This window comes from Nyctereutes procyonoides, unplaced genomic scaffold (genome assembly GCF_905146905.1).
Source record: "Nyctereutes procyonoides isolate TBG_1078 unplaced genomic scaffold, NYPRO_anot_genome, whole genome shotgun sequence".
NCBI classification, from domain to species: Eukaryota; Metazoa; Chordata; class Mammalia; order Carnivora; family Canidae; genus Nyctereutes; species Nyctereutes procyonoides.
This window is the reverse complement of record NW_026575126.1, coordinates 50,263,795-50,276,268: the sequence shown is the minus strand read 5'-3', so window position 1 is coordinate 50,276,268 and position 12,474 is coordinate 50,263,795.

The following is a 12,474-nucleotide window of genomic DNA, read 5'->3' as shown; positions in this document are numbered from 1 at the left end:
ATTTATTTCATGTGTCTGACCTTAGCCTTCTCACCTAAAAAGTGAAATAAAGATACCCACTGATGGATATAAATGCCCATAACATGCCCAGCATAGTGTCTGCACATGAAAGAGGTGGCCCAATGTTAATTCCCAGTGTGCTACTTGCACAATATGGTGGAATCAGTAGAGCCCCATAAAAACAATTGGATGAGCCATTTGGCCAGCAAGAGCCTGGTGATTGAAATCACAGCATCAAGTCTGTTTCTCCAAAAGAAAGCAAAACTTTGTAATAAAACTGAGTTGTGGTTGGATGCTAGGAAAAGCTGTTTGCTGCAGCCTTAACAGGAAAGATGGAAAGGGCACAGCCTCTGAGGCCAGGGGACAGGTTTATTAGTAGGATTAAAGCCAGGGGGAGCTGCTGGAGAGTCAGGGTGGCTTATCAGCATGAAATAGTGTGTACTCAAAGATAAGATCACCCACAGAGCAGCCAAGAGGCCACTTCAGAAATAAAAAATCGTAATGGGTTACTGGGAAAGCAAATACCAGTAGGCACCCTGAGCATTGGTCCATGATCTTCTCTGTAAGGACAGCCATATCAGAAGCACCGGGGGAGTTTTAAAAAGTACAGAATCTGGACCTCTCCCTAAAGTTTCTGGTGGGGTCAGTGTAAGTGATCTCTAGCAATCTGTTAACAATTTTTACAAGAATGACAAGTTGATGATGCTAAGGACACAACCAAGTTTTAGACTGAGTCACATAAAATATGAGGATTGTTTTATAATTAGTTCAGTAGCCATCCAGATGCTTGGATTTATCTATTCATTTATTTAACCCATAATCATTGTATGTTTTTGGCAAGACACAAAAATGATGAAAAGATGGTCAGGTCCCTCATCAAGCTTAGAGTTGACAAATGTAGACACTGACCAAAGAGCCTGACAATGAATAGATCATTCATTCATGTAAAAATTAAGTCCCTATTCTGTGCTGGGCTCTGTGTTAAGGAAGTGGGCCCTAAAAAATGGGAAGCAACATGTAACTTAAGAGAAAATAGTATTTTAGATCTCAACCTATCCAAGGGAAACATCATTGCTTTCCCTCTCTCTTTCAGAATTATGTCCTATACTTTTTGCTGAGAGGGGAAAGTTTTATTTCCTAAAGTTCAGAGAAAAGGTTATATTTCTAAGAACACAGTCTGCAGGCTTAGGAGACAGGTTTACACAAATGAAATATTGATAATATGTGCTCAAATGATACTAATGAGGTTAAAAAAAGAGTGAAGAGAGTAAAAATGAAAAATCTTAAGAGTAGCAGTAATAATATCTAACATATTAAGCAGTTACTATGTGCCAGGCATTGATCTCCGTGCTGAATAGACCTAAATAAAAATACACAGCCCTTTCATCTGCTACTGGAGAAAGCAGCAAATGCAGGAGTTCATTGGAGAGATAATTCCACAATGGTGTCAGCGGCCTTAAAGAGCATTCCTGTCATTTGACGCTGTTCTTTCTTTTCAGAAAGTACATCTTTTGGAACTAACACAAAGGTTCCATGCACAAAGATGTGCATCACTGGGTTGTTATGGCACAAAACCTGGAAACAAACTGAGTGTCCAACAGTAGGGGTTTCCTTAAATTAGGCATCTGGTGTATCCACATAATGAAAGAAAGAGGTGAGTCTCTTTATACTGACATAAAACTCTTGCCAAGATTAACTATTAAGTGAAAAATGCAAGGTGCGGAAGAGTGTGTGGGATCTTTGAAATTTCATGTCCTATGCATGTATCAACTTGGCAAAAATGATTTAAAGTAACATGCCAAACTATTTTATTATAGACTGTAATCCAACAGTCTATGCAAGGACAAGTAAAGTTGGGAAAATTTGGGGAAAATGTTAACTTATTTCGAGTCATAGTAGACCACTGGATTTTTTCCTCCCATTTTCCTATATTTCTAAATTTATATGTGTGACAAAATGAAATACTTTTGTAATAAAAAAATTAAATAAAAGAGGTCACAGGTCCAGGCTAGGGATTTTCTTAAAATGTTACAACACACATAAGAAGGGATTCATGATCAAGAAACAAATACCAAGGATTAAAAGCAGGAAATGTCAAGGATATGGTCAGAAAGGCATAAATCCTAGAATAATTTGCCAAAAAACATAAAGGCGAGGGCCTCTCAAAATTGACTTTTGTCTTTTCAACAAATGGCATTAGGAAAACTGGACAGCAATCTGCAAAAGAATAAAACTGGACCACTTCCTTATACCATACAAAAAAATTAAAAATGGATTAAAGACCTAAATGGAGACAGGAAACCATCAAAATCCTAGGGGAGAACACAGGTAGTAACCTCTCTGACATCATCCATAGCAACTTTTTACTAGGTATGTCTTTGAAGGCAAGGGAAACAACAGCAAAAATAAACTACTGAGACTACATCAAAATAAAAAGCCTCTGCCCAGTGAAGCAAACAGTCAATATAACTAAAAAGGAACCTTCGGAATGGGAGAAGATTTTTGCAAATGACATATCTGATAAGGGGTTACTATCCCAAATCTACAAAGAACTTATCAAACTCAACACCCAAAAAAACAAATGGGCAAAAGACATGAATAGACATTTTTCCAAAGAAGATATCCAGATGGCTAACAGACACGTGAAAAGATGCTCAACGTCACTCATCATCAGGGAACTACAAATCAAAACTGCAATGAGATATCACCTCACACCTGTCAGAAGGGGTAAAATTAACAACACAGGAAACAACAGGAATCAGTGAGGATGTGGAAAAGAGGAAGCCTCTTACACTGTTGGTGGGAATGCAAAATGGTGCAGCCACTCTGGGTAACAGTATGGAGGTTCCTCAGAAAGTTAAAAATAGAACTACCCTATGATCCAGCAATTGCACTAGTAGGTATTTATCCAAAGCTTACAAAAATACTGATTCGAAGGGATACATGCACTCCAATGTTTATAGCACTATTATCAACAATAGCCAAATTATGGAAAGAGCCCAAATGTCCATTGACTGATGAATGGAAAAAGGATGTGATACGTATACACACAATGGAATACTACTACCATAAAAAAGCATGAAATCTTGCTATTTGCAACGACATGGATGGAGCTAGAGGGTATTATGCTAAGCAAAATTAGTCCAAGACAAATGTCATATGATATCACTCATATGAGGAATTTAAGAAAAACAAAACAAATGAACATAAGGGAAAAACAAAAGAGAGGCAAACCATAAACTGATGGTTGCTGGGGGGAGGGGGTGTGGAATGTATGAAACAGGTGATGGGGATTAAGGAGAGCACCTATCATGATAAGCACCAGGTGTTGTATGTAAGTGTTAAATCACTAAATTGTACACATAAAACTAATATTATACTATATGTTAGGAATTTTATTTAACTGGGATTTTTTTAAGATTTTATTTATTCATGAAAGACACATACAGAGAGAAAGAGAGAGAGAGAGAGAGAGAGAGAGAGAGAGAGGCAGAGGGAAAAGCAGGCTCCATGCAGAGAGCCTGATGTGGGTCTCGATCCTGGGACTCCAGGATCATGCCCTGGGCCAAAGGCAGGCGCTAAACCACTGAGCCATCCAGGGATCCCCCTGGAAATTTTTTTTTTAAAGATTTTATTTACTTATCATGAGAGAAACAGAGAGAGAGGCAGAGACATAGGCAGAGGGAGAAGCAGGCTCCCTGTGGGGAGCCGTATGCAGCACTCAATCCCAGGACCCCAGGATCATGACCTAACGCAAAGGCAGATGCTCAACCACTGAGCCAACCAGCTGCCCTTAACTGAAATTTAAATAAAAACTTGAAACTCTTCAAAAATTGAGTTTTCAAAACTCATCATTGAGAGGTTGTTTGGGGGCTGTTTCTTTTTAAGTGTGTTGATTAGGACTCTTTTTGTTGTAATTGACAGGAACCCCAACTCCAACTGCATAAAGCAAAAGAAGGGACTTATTACTGGCTTACAGAATTAAAAAATCCAGAAGAAGGACTGAGTTCTGGAATAGATTGGTTCTGGGGCTCACTAGCATCTTGACTTACTTTCTCTTAACTCAGTTCTCCACTGTGTTGGCTTCAACACCAGGCCCTGGGTAGTGGCCCCTGGAAACCTAGGCTCACTTCACCTTATTACAAGCAGTTCTAGAAAAAAAAAAGAGCTTCTGCCTCCTTCCCCTAACATCTAAGACCCACCAACTGGGTCACATGCCATCCCTGAACCAATCACTGGAGTTAGGAGAAAGCAAGGTTCTGACTGCCCGGGCCAGAACACATGGCCCACCCTGGAGACCAGGAAGTACTGAACACCATCTGAATCTCTTTCCAGAAGAAAAGCAGGTACCAGAAGAAGAGGAGACTGGAAAGCAAAATAATAGCTGATCCCCAGATAACAGAGAAAAGTACAAATTCATGCAAGACCATCTCTTCGGTAATAAAAAAAAAAGAATTAAGAGCAAAAGATGAAAAACACACTATTAGGAAGAATGTGAAATCTGACATAAAGAAGCAGCAGTAGGAGTGCATTGCTTTAAATGAGTTCAGAGGCCAGAGGAACAAAGTCTCACAATTTTCACGGTTATGTCCACGGAGCTGCCATCAAAGATCTGGGCTTTGACATCTTTAAGACAATCCAAAAAACTAGGGAGGCCACAAAGGAGACAGGGAGGAGTTGAAAGTGGATAACCAAGGACCAGAGGCAACTGCTGATTTCTGATGAAATTATTGAACAGATCGTAAAACAGCAGATTTAAGCAGGCTTACGGAAGAGTTGATTAAAGAAACTATTGCAAGCTCATTGAGAGTAGGTCTTCCAAATGCACTCTGTGGGATGATCAGGTTGGGACCTCTTGGGAAGATCATGTATGTTAAAAACAGCACATGTAGCTTCCAGAAAAGCATTTGGGAATTGGAAAACAAGTTCAGAGGCTCAATCTTTGGACAATAAAAGAAATATGAGTGTGACTTAGCAGTTGATGGGCTGGCTATCCATACCAACTGTATGTCATCATTGCTGTCCTGAGAATGGTTATTGAGGGTACTGACCATGTGCCAAGAACCAGGCTGTATCACAGCACTACTTCATTTAAACCTCTAAGCAATGCAGAAAGTAGATACTTACTAATGCCCTTTAACATTTTAGCTTAAGGCTTAAAAAAAAAAAAAAAAGACAAACCAGCAAATCATTGAGCAGGCACTCTGACCCAGTTCTGTCTAACTGTAAAATTTTTCCTAATAAACACTATCCTCAGCTGATGTGGTATACAGTGAGTGTTCATAATTGGTAGCTGTTCTCATAAGTTCTTAGCATTATCCCAAACAAAATACTGCCCTCTAAGTGTGAAAAAATGCCCAGTTCACTCCTCTTCTGTGGGACTTAGATATTTAAAGAAAAGACAGAAGCTTCTTTGGGGTAAGGGTTAACACCTGAGGTTTTCAGGGACAAAACTCACACAATGGTTTTTGTACCTGTGCCTGATATTTTTCTTTCTAGAAAATCTGCTCATTTCTGTTTCTCTTCCTTCTTCCTCATCTTTTGCCACTCCTTTTCTTCAGCTATCTATGCAACTCATGACTTTATTTATCTTATTTAGTGTCTTAATCACCAAAGTAATACATGCTTACCATCCAACTATCAAGGAACAGGTAAATGCAGAATAAATGGTGAATGTCCCCATGCCTTAGCAAACTGCTGGTGATGGTTTGGCATATAACCTTTTACAATATTTACTGTTCACATATAAGCAAACTACGTTTAATACAATATTATATATTTATATAGAAGCGGTGAGACATACACCAGAATGACCAGCAGCCTCGAACAGTCTTTGAGGCATGCATGTGGTGTTACTGCGGACACCTCTCAGAAACTATGCTCACTGCCTCTTATGTTCATTTCCTCTATCAGTCAACAAATGTTTGCATGCCTACTATGTACCAGCTGCCATGCTAGGTACTCAAAATACTGCTGTGAGCTAGATAGGCACAGGGCCATTCCTGGAGACAAAATCTGGATGGTGAGTCTAATTCAGTTCCAGAAATGCAATCATCAAGCACCTTCTCTGTGCTAGCCCTTATAGAAACTGTGGGGTATCCGAGTGAAAACAGACACAGGCCCTGCCCTGAAGTGCTCATGAAATATAAGAGACACACCAGAAAATTAGAGATTTTATTTTTGTTTTTCATTATGTTATTATTAACTAAATTTACTGAGCCTTTATTATGTGTCAGGCACTATCCTAGCACTTTAGGTGTATTAACTCATTTAATCATCATGTGGACCCTTTGAAATACCTTTGAAATAGGTACAATGACTATCTCCACTTCACAGATACAGACACTGAGGCTCAGAGAGGACCAGTGACTTGCTTGAGGTCTCACAACTAGTGAGTGGCCAGGTTGTGACTCAAGCCCAGAGCTCTGGGTCTCTAAGACTCTTCTTCTTTTATGGTATTCTGTTCCACGGCATTCTATTTTGCTCCCTCACTAGCAGATCCCTACAAACACTACATGATTCTACTCTGTTCCAATCAATTTGTGCCTGATCTCCAAACTTTAGAGAACAGACTTGCTTGAACTCTACTGATAGCCACAAACAACTAAAATTGTTCACATACAACATAGAATATTCCCAGGGTACCCATCGAGACAGAAATAGGCCTGTTAATAGTCTTGTGTTCTACATTCAACTTGAAAGGTTAACATTCAGGATCCTCCTGAGCTTTAAGGCCAGGGGCATCAACATAATGAGGTGCCAGCAGGCTGTGAGGTCTGGACTAGTGACCTGTGAGCTTCTGTTGAGCCCTGAGTTCTTGTGATTTTTTTTTTTTTTTTTTTTTTTTTTAGTTCAGCATAGTGAAAGAACTTATGAGGATCTTGGTCAAAAGAAGTCTTGATCATTTAATGAAAAAGGCTAACTAGTCAACCGCTCACTATCAATTTATTTTCAGACCAACCTAAATCATAATTCTATCCATTATCTTACCACCATCACCATCCTTCCCTGCCCTGTTCCCAATCACTCTCTCAGCCATCTCTAGGATATAAATGTTCTATAGGGTCTCCCTGCCCTATAGGATTCCCTACACTGCGATTAATCAACTGCAGAGGGGTCATTATCTAGTTCTATAAAAAGGTCTTTCTATTGACTCAAATGACTGCTAGGTTGTCCCAACTGGAGTCCTTCTTTCACCATGCCATCCCTTTCCTAAGCTCCTGTTCTCCATTCAGACCCTTCAATTCATATCAACAATGTTCTACTGAGCTTCTACTAGGAGCTGAGCATCAGATCAGATTGGAGATAGAAAGATGAGATCCAGGTCCTATAGACCCATGGCACTCGTAGTCAGAAAGAAAGGGTAAACAACTTACACCAAAATAAAAATAGAACTGTGTTTTCCATGCAATGACACAAGAAAAAACAAGATAGAGGAAGGGTTATGTATTCTCTTTGGAGAGGACAGGAGAGGACACAAGGAAGTTTTCACAGATGAAGGTTTTTAAAGGATAAATAGGAGTTTTCCAGGAAGAAGTGGAGGGATTGAAGGCAGGAAATTGTAAAAGAACATGTTTGGTAGGTTGGTGAGTGAGAATAAGAAAAGAGGATGGCATATAATTCAGGAAAGCTATTGTGTGCAACATGGGGGAGCAGAGTGGTGGAAGATGAGCAGGTCAAATTGTGATGGCCCCTCACTCACTTTGCTTGCTTGGTTTTATCATGTGATTTTAGATTTGAAATAATTTCATGCTAACAGGAAAGCTATAAGATTCACATAAAGAATTTTCATATATGCCCTTTCCACCTAGTTCCCCAAAACAGTCAATAGTTTACTACACTAGCTACATCATCTTTTCTGTATATACACATTTTTTTAATTTTTTTTCTGAGCCACTTGAGAGTGAGTTGAGGTCATGATATTCCTTTACTCTGAACACTTCAGTGTGTTATTTCCTAAGACCAAAGTCACTTTCTTGTAACTACTATATAAAGTTAGGAAATTTATTTTGACTTAATACTATCATCAGCTCAACAAACCTTTTTCATACTTCACCAATTTTCCCAGTAATTCCCTTCCTTGCAAGCAAAAAGAGTTAACCATCCTATTTTAAATTGGAACCCAAAAACTGTCAACATGCCCTGGCCCTGTTTTATTTTTCTTGATAGCACTTACCACCATCTAACATACAACATATTGTTCTTACTTTTTAAATTGTTTCTTGCTTCCTATCACCCCACTAGAATGTAAGTCCTGCAAGGTCAAGATTTTTGTCGACTTTGTTTACACCTCAACACCCAGAATAGTGCCTGGCATGTAGTAGTTGTTCAATATTCTTTGAATGACTGAATGGCCAAATGTGGAGCTATCTCTTCCTTCCTTTCATTCCTTTTATTTTTTTAACCCAAAAAACAATGTGATATTCATGTCAAGAACACTGAGGTTCTGTGTTACTGCCTTCCCTCCTTTAAAGTTCTCTTTTGGGGTCCTTTTGTCCCCCTGTAGGCATATGGTGCGTATTTCCAGGAAAAAGGCTTGAACTATTCTAATCCACAACAATTACGGCTTCTCCTAAAGCTAGCCCAAGTCAACTGAATCCCCTTTGGGCTGTCCGTATAGATGCAAAAGTCCTTGAAGTGCTATGGTATCTATCCCTCTGCAAATAGAGTTGGCATCTTTAAATCTAATTGAAAGATTAAAAGAAAACCCCTAACTAGAAGGTCAATTTATAGATTCAACGGTTAAATCAAGTCATATCCTTAAGCACATGAGACACAAACCTTGTATTAAATCAAAGACTTAATCTAAATTAAGCCACCCTGGCTGGGAACTCAAGCTGGAGATGTGTAATTAACAGCAGCCATTCAGCACCAACTGCCCCATCTGACAGTCCACAGCCTGAACAACCTTGCTATAATTTCCAGGGGACTGTGAGGACGCTCATCTTTCAAGCTGCAGAGATGGTGGGCTTGGCTTCATCCTACCTGTCCTCATCTCCTACAACTCGCCCCACCCACCACATGACACTGCAGGCCCATGGACTTCCTTGTGCTTCTCAAGCATGTCAAGGACATTTCAAGGTCATTTGTACCTGTTCTCCAACTAATGTCTTGTTGGGCTTCGCTCAAATGTCACTTTCTCAGTGAGAATGTCCCTCTCTCTTACTTAATTCTGTAAGCCCCTCCCCTGCTTTATCCTTCCACATGGCACATACTACCTGACATACTGAACATTTTACTTATTCATTTTTTAAAAGATTTTATTTATTTGGGATAGAGAGTGAGAGAGAGAGAGCATGAGGAGGGGGAGTGGCAGAGGGAGAGGGAGAAGTAGACTCCCCACTGAGCAGGAAACCTGATGAGGGGCTTGATCCCAGGACCCTGGGATCATGACCTGAGCCAAAGGCACTTAACATACTGAGTCACCCAGTCTAAGGCTCCCCTTTACTTATTCATTTACTCTCTCTTCCCCGCCATAGTATATAAGACCTTTGAATGCAGGGATTCTGTTTTTTCATTCATTGCTGCCTCCCCAGTCAGTTAGAAGTGTCTGGTATAGATTAGGCACTCAATACTTAATTTTTAAAGTTAATTAATTGGTTATTTGATTAAGTGATTAGTTAATTCAGCTCATGTGCCTGGCCCAGTGTAACTACTGGGCTAATAAACTCTGATAAAGCCTGTGTTGGGTACTTGGGGTATCGAGTCAATTAAGATCCACCCAGAAAAACCCAAACCTCAGATGTCTGTAATATACCACCTCAGACACTGTTGCAGGTTGGTGACTTTGGGACAAAGTTCAAATTCTCTGACAGTTCTCATCCCCTGGACTCCCACTTTCACCACTCCAATAGGTCCTCTACCCTCCAGTGACCTAGCAGAACTCCTTCCAGTTCCTCAACATCACCAAGTTCTTCTCACATGTAACATTTCTCTTCCTATTCTTCAAGTCTGGCCAACTCCTATTTACCAGATGCATCTCCTGCCCTGGAACTCATCACGCTGTATAGGAACCATCTTCATAACATGTCAGTATAACCAGACTGTGGGTTCTATGAAGCCAGAGCCCTTGCCTTCCTCTCTATTTCAGGATCAAGGACACGCCAGCCTCCTAGGTGAATATTTACTAATTTGTACAAGGCTTATCCTATTTCACAGATGGAGGTTAAGTAGAACATAATGGTAGTATATTAGTATAAGTATATAACTATAACAAAATGTATAGTAAAATATATTACACTCATAATAAGTGTACTATAATGATAACACAGACCATGCCTTGAAACAGCTCTGAGTTCAAATCCCAATTCTTCCACTTAATACCTGTGTGACCTTAAGAAAGGTTCTTCAGCATTCTGAATCGTTCTCCTCGTCTGTGAAATTATGAATATGGTAAATTCATACTCCATTCAACACTGTTCTCAAGGCCGAGGATATGGCAGTAAATAACTGGGTAGTCTGCAGTAATAGCTGAGCCAAGTCCTAAGTGATGAGAAGTTGCTGGCTAGCTTGAGCACAAAAAGACAAATATTTGGGGCACAAGAAAAGTCACATACTGAGTCACTAAGGCAGAAATAGCCTTATCGTTTTCAGGGAGAAGAAAAGAAGTCCAGTGGTGCATCTGGCCTTCTGAAAAGCAAGCCTCCCATACTCTCAGGACATACAGAGTTGCTCTCTCTGCCCTGTTTCAGGATCCTCACCTAATCCTCTCCTAATCTACCCAGCTTCAGAGTCTGAGGTCCATCTCTGGCTCCCATGAAGGACACTGCAGCTCTGGTCGCAGCTTTCTCATTTCTTCTCCATCTCAACTGGAATCTCCCTCTGGTTGGCCACCCTGTGTGTGTCCCACTAACTCAGCCTTCTCAATCCCCGACATCAGCATCCCTCTGGGTGTCATTGTTAACCAGGCTTGCCTGGCTCTCAGCCCGAAAATCTCCAAGACAAGAACCAATGGGTAATGGGGAGATAAATAAAATGTGGGAGACTACAACTCCAGATCTAGATGTCACTGGGATCTAGTTAGGTCTGAGAATATAAAAGTGTCTATGCTCCTCTACCCCCACTATCCCTAAATACGAAACTATGGTCTATGCTACTGGATATTTTATCTTTATATCTGCTTTACTCTGACCCTGTTACAACACTGATTCTCAACTGGAAGTAATTTTGCACCTCACTCCACCCCTGACAGGGTAATTTGGCAATGCCTAAATCATTTGAGTTGTCACAACTGGCAACTAGTAAGCAGATGCCTGGAGTGATGCTGTGTGGTGCAAAGGACAGGCCCACTGCCATAATAAATTATCCCTGCCCCAAAAGTCAAAAGTGCCAAGGCTGAAAAACTCTGCTTTAAAGTAGCCCAGCACACATACATATAAACATGAAGCATATACAAAGAGATGCTAAAATTTACGTGTATACAGAAAAATGCATATTAAAATATTAATGAGGTATTTCATACTTGGTATGTGACATGATCAAAAAGGTTAAGTACTGGCAGGAATGTGGGGATGTGAGAATACTCATGCACAGTTAGTGGGAATGGACACTGGTGTGGCCCAAGCAACATGTTACTATTTAATCAGAGTCAGAGTCACAAACCCAATGGACCAGTAGTTTGAGGAGAAATTCTTACAAAGCTCCTTACAACATGTATGAAAATAATCACCACGATGTTGTTTGTGGTTTTAGGAAGTTAAAGGCCACAGAATGTCCATCACTGGGGAAGGAGACAAGCAAAAGTAGATAAGTGAGCACACAGAGTATTAGAAGTGACATTTTAGATGTACAAACAGCAGTAGAGATAGACCTGACAACTACAATGAAAGGCAGGTAGGAGAGAAAAAAAACAGCATGAGGTAATTAGGACAATTCTACACTCATGATTTTTTTTTAATGTACACATTCAGGGTGCCTGGGTGGCTCAGTCAGTTAAGCATCTGCCTTCAGTTCAGGTCATGATTCTGGACTCTCTGTTCAGTGGGGAACCTGGTTTTCTCTCTGCCGCTCCCCCTGCCTGTGCTCTTTCTGTCAAATAAATAAAATATATTTTTAAATGTACACATTGGGGGATCCCTGGGTGGCGCAGCGGTTTGGCGCCTGCCTTTGGCCCAGGGCGCGATCCTGGAGACCCTGGATCGAATCCCACGTCAGGCTCCCGGTGCATGGAGCCTGCTTCTCCCTCTGCCTGTGTCTCTGCCTCTCTCTCTCTCTGTGTGTGCCTCTCATAAAATAAATAAAAAAATAAAATAAAAATAAATGTACACATTGGGGGAATCTATTGGCACAAGTACTTTTGGAAAATCATTTGCCAGTATCTGCTAAAGTCAAATATAAATACTATGACTCAGCAATTAAACTCCTAGACCTATACTCAAGAGAAATGAATGTTGTGTCTACTAGAAGACATGTACAGGAATGTTCAACTCAGTTTAATTCATATTAACCCCAAACTGGAAAAAGCCAGTTGTTAAT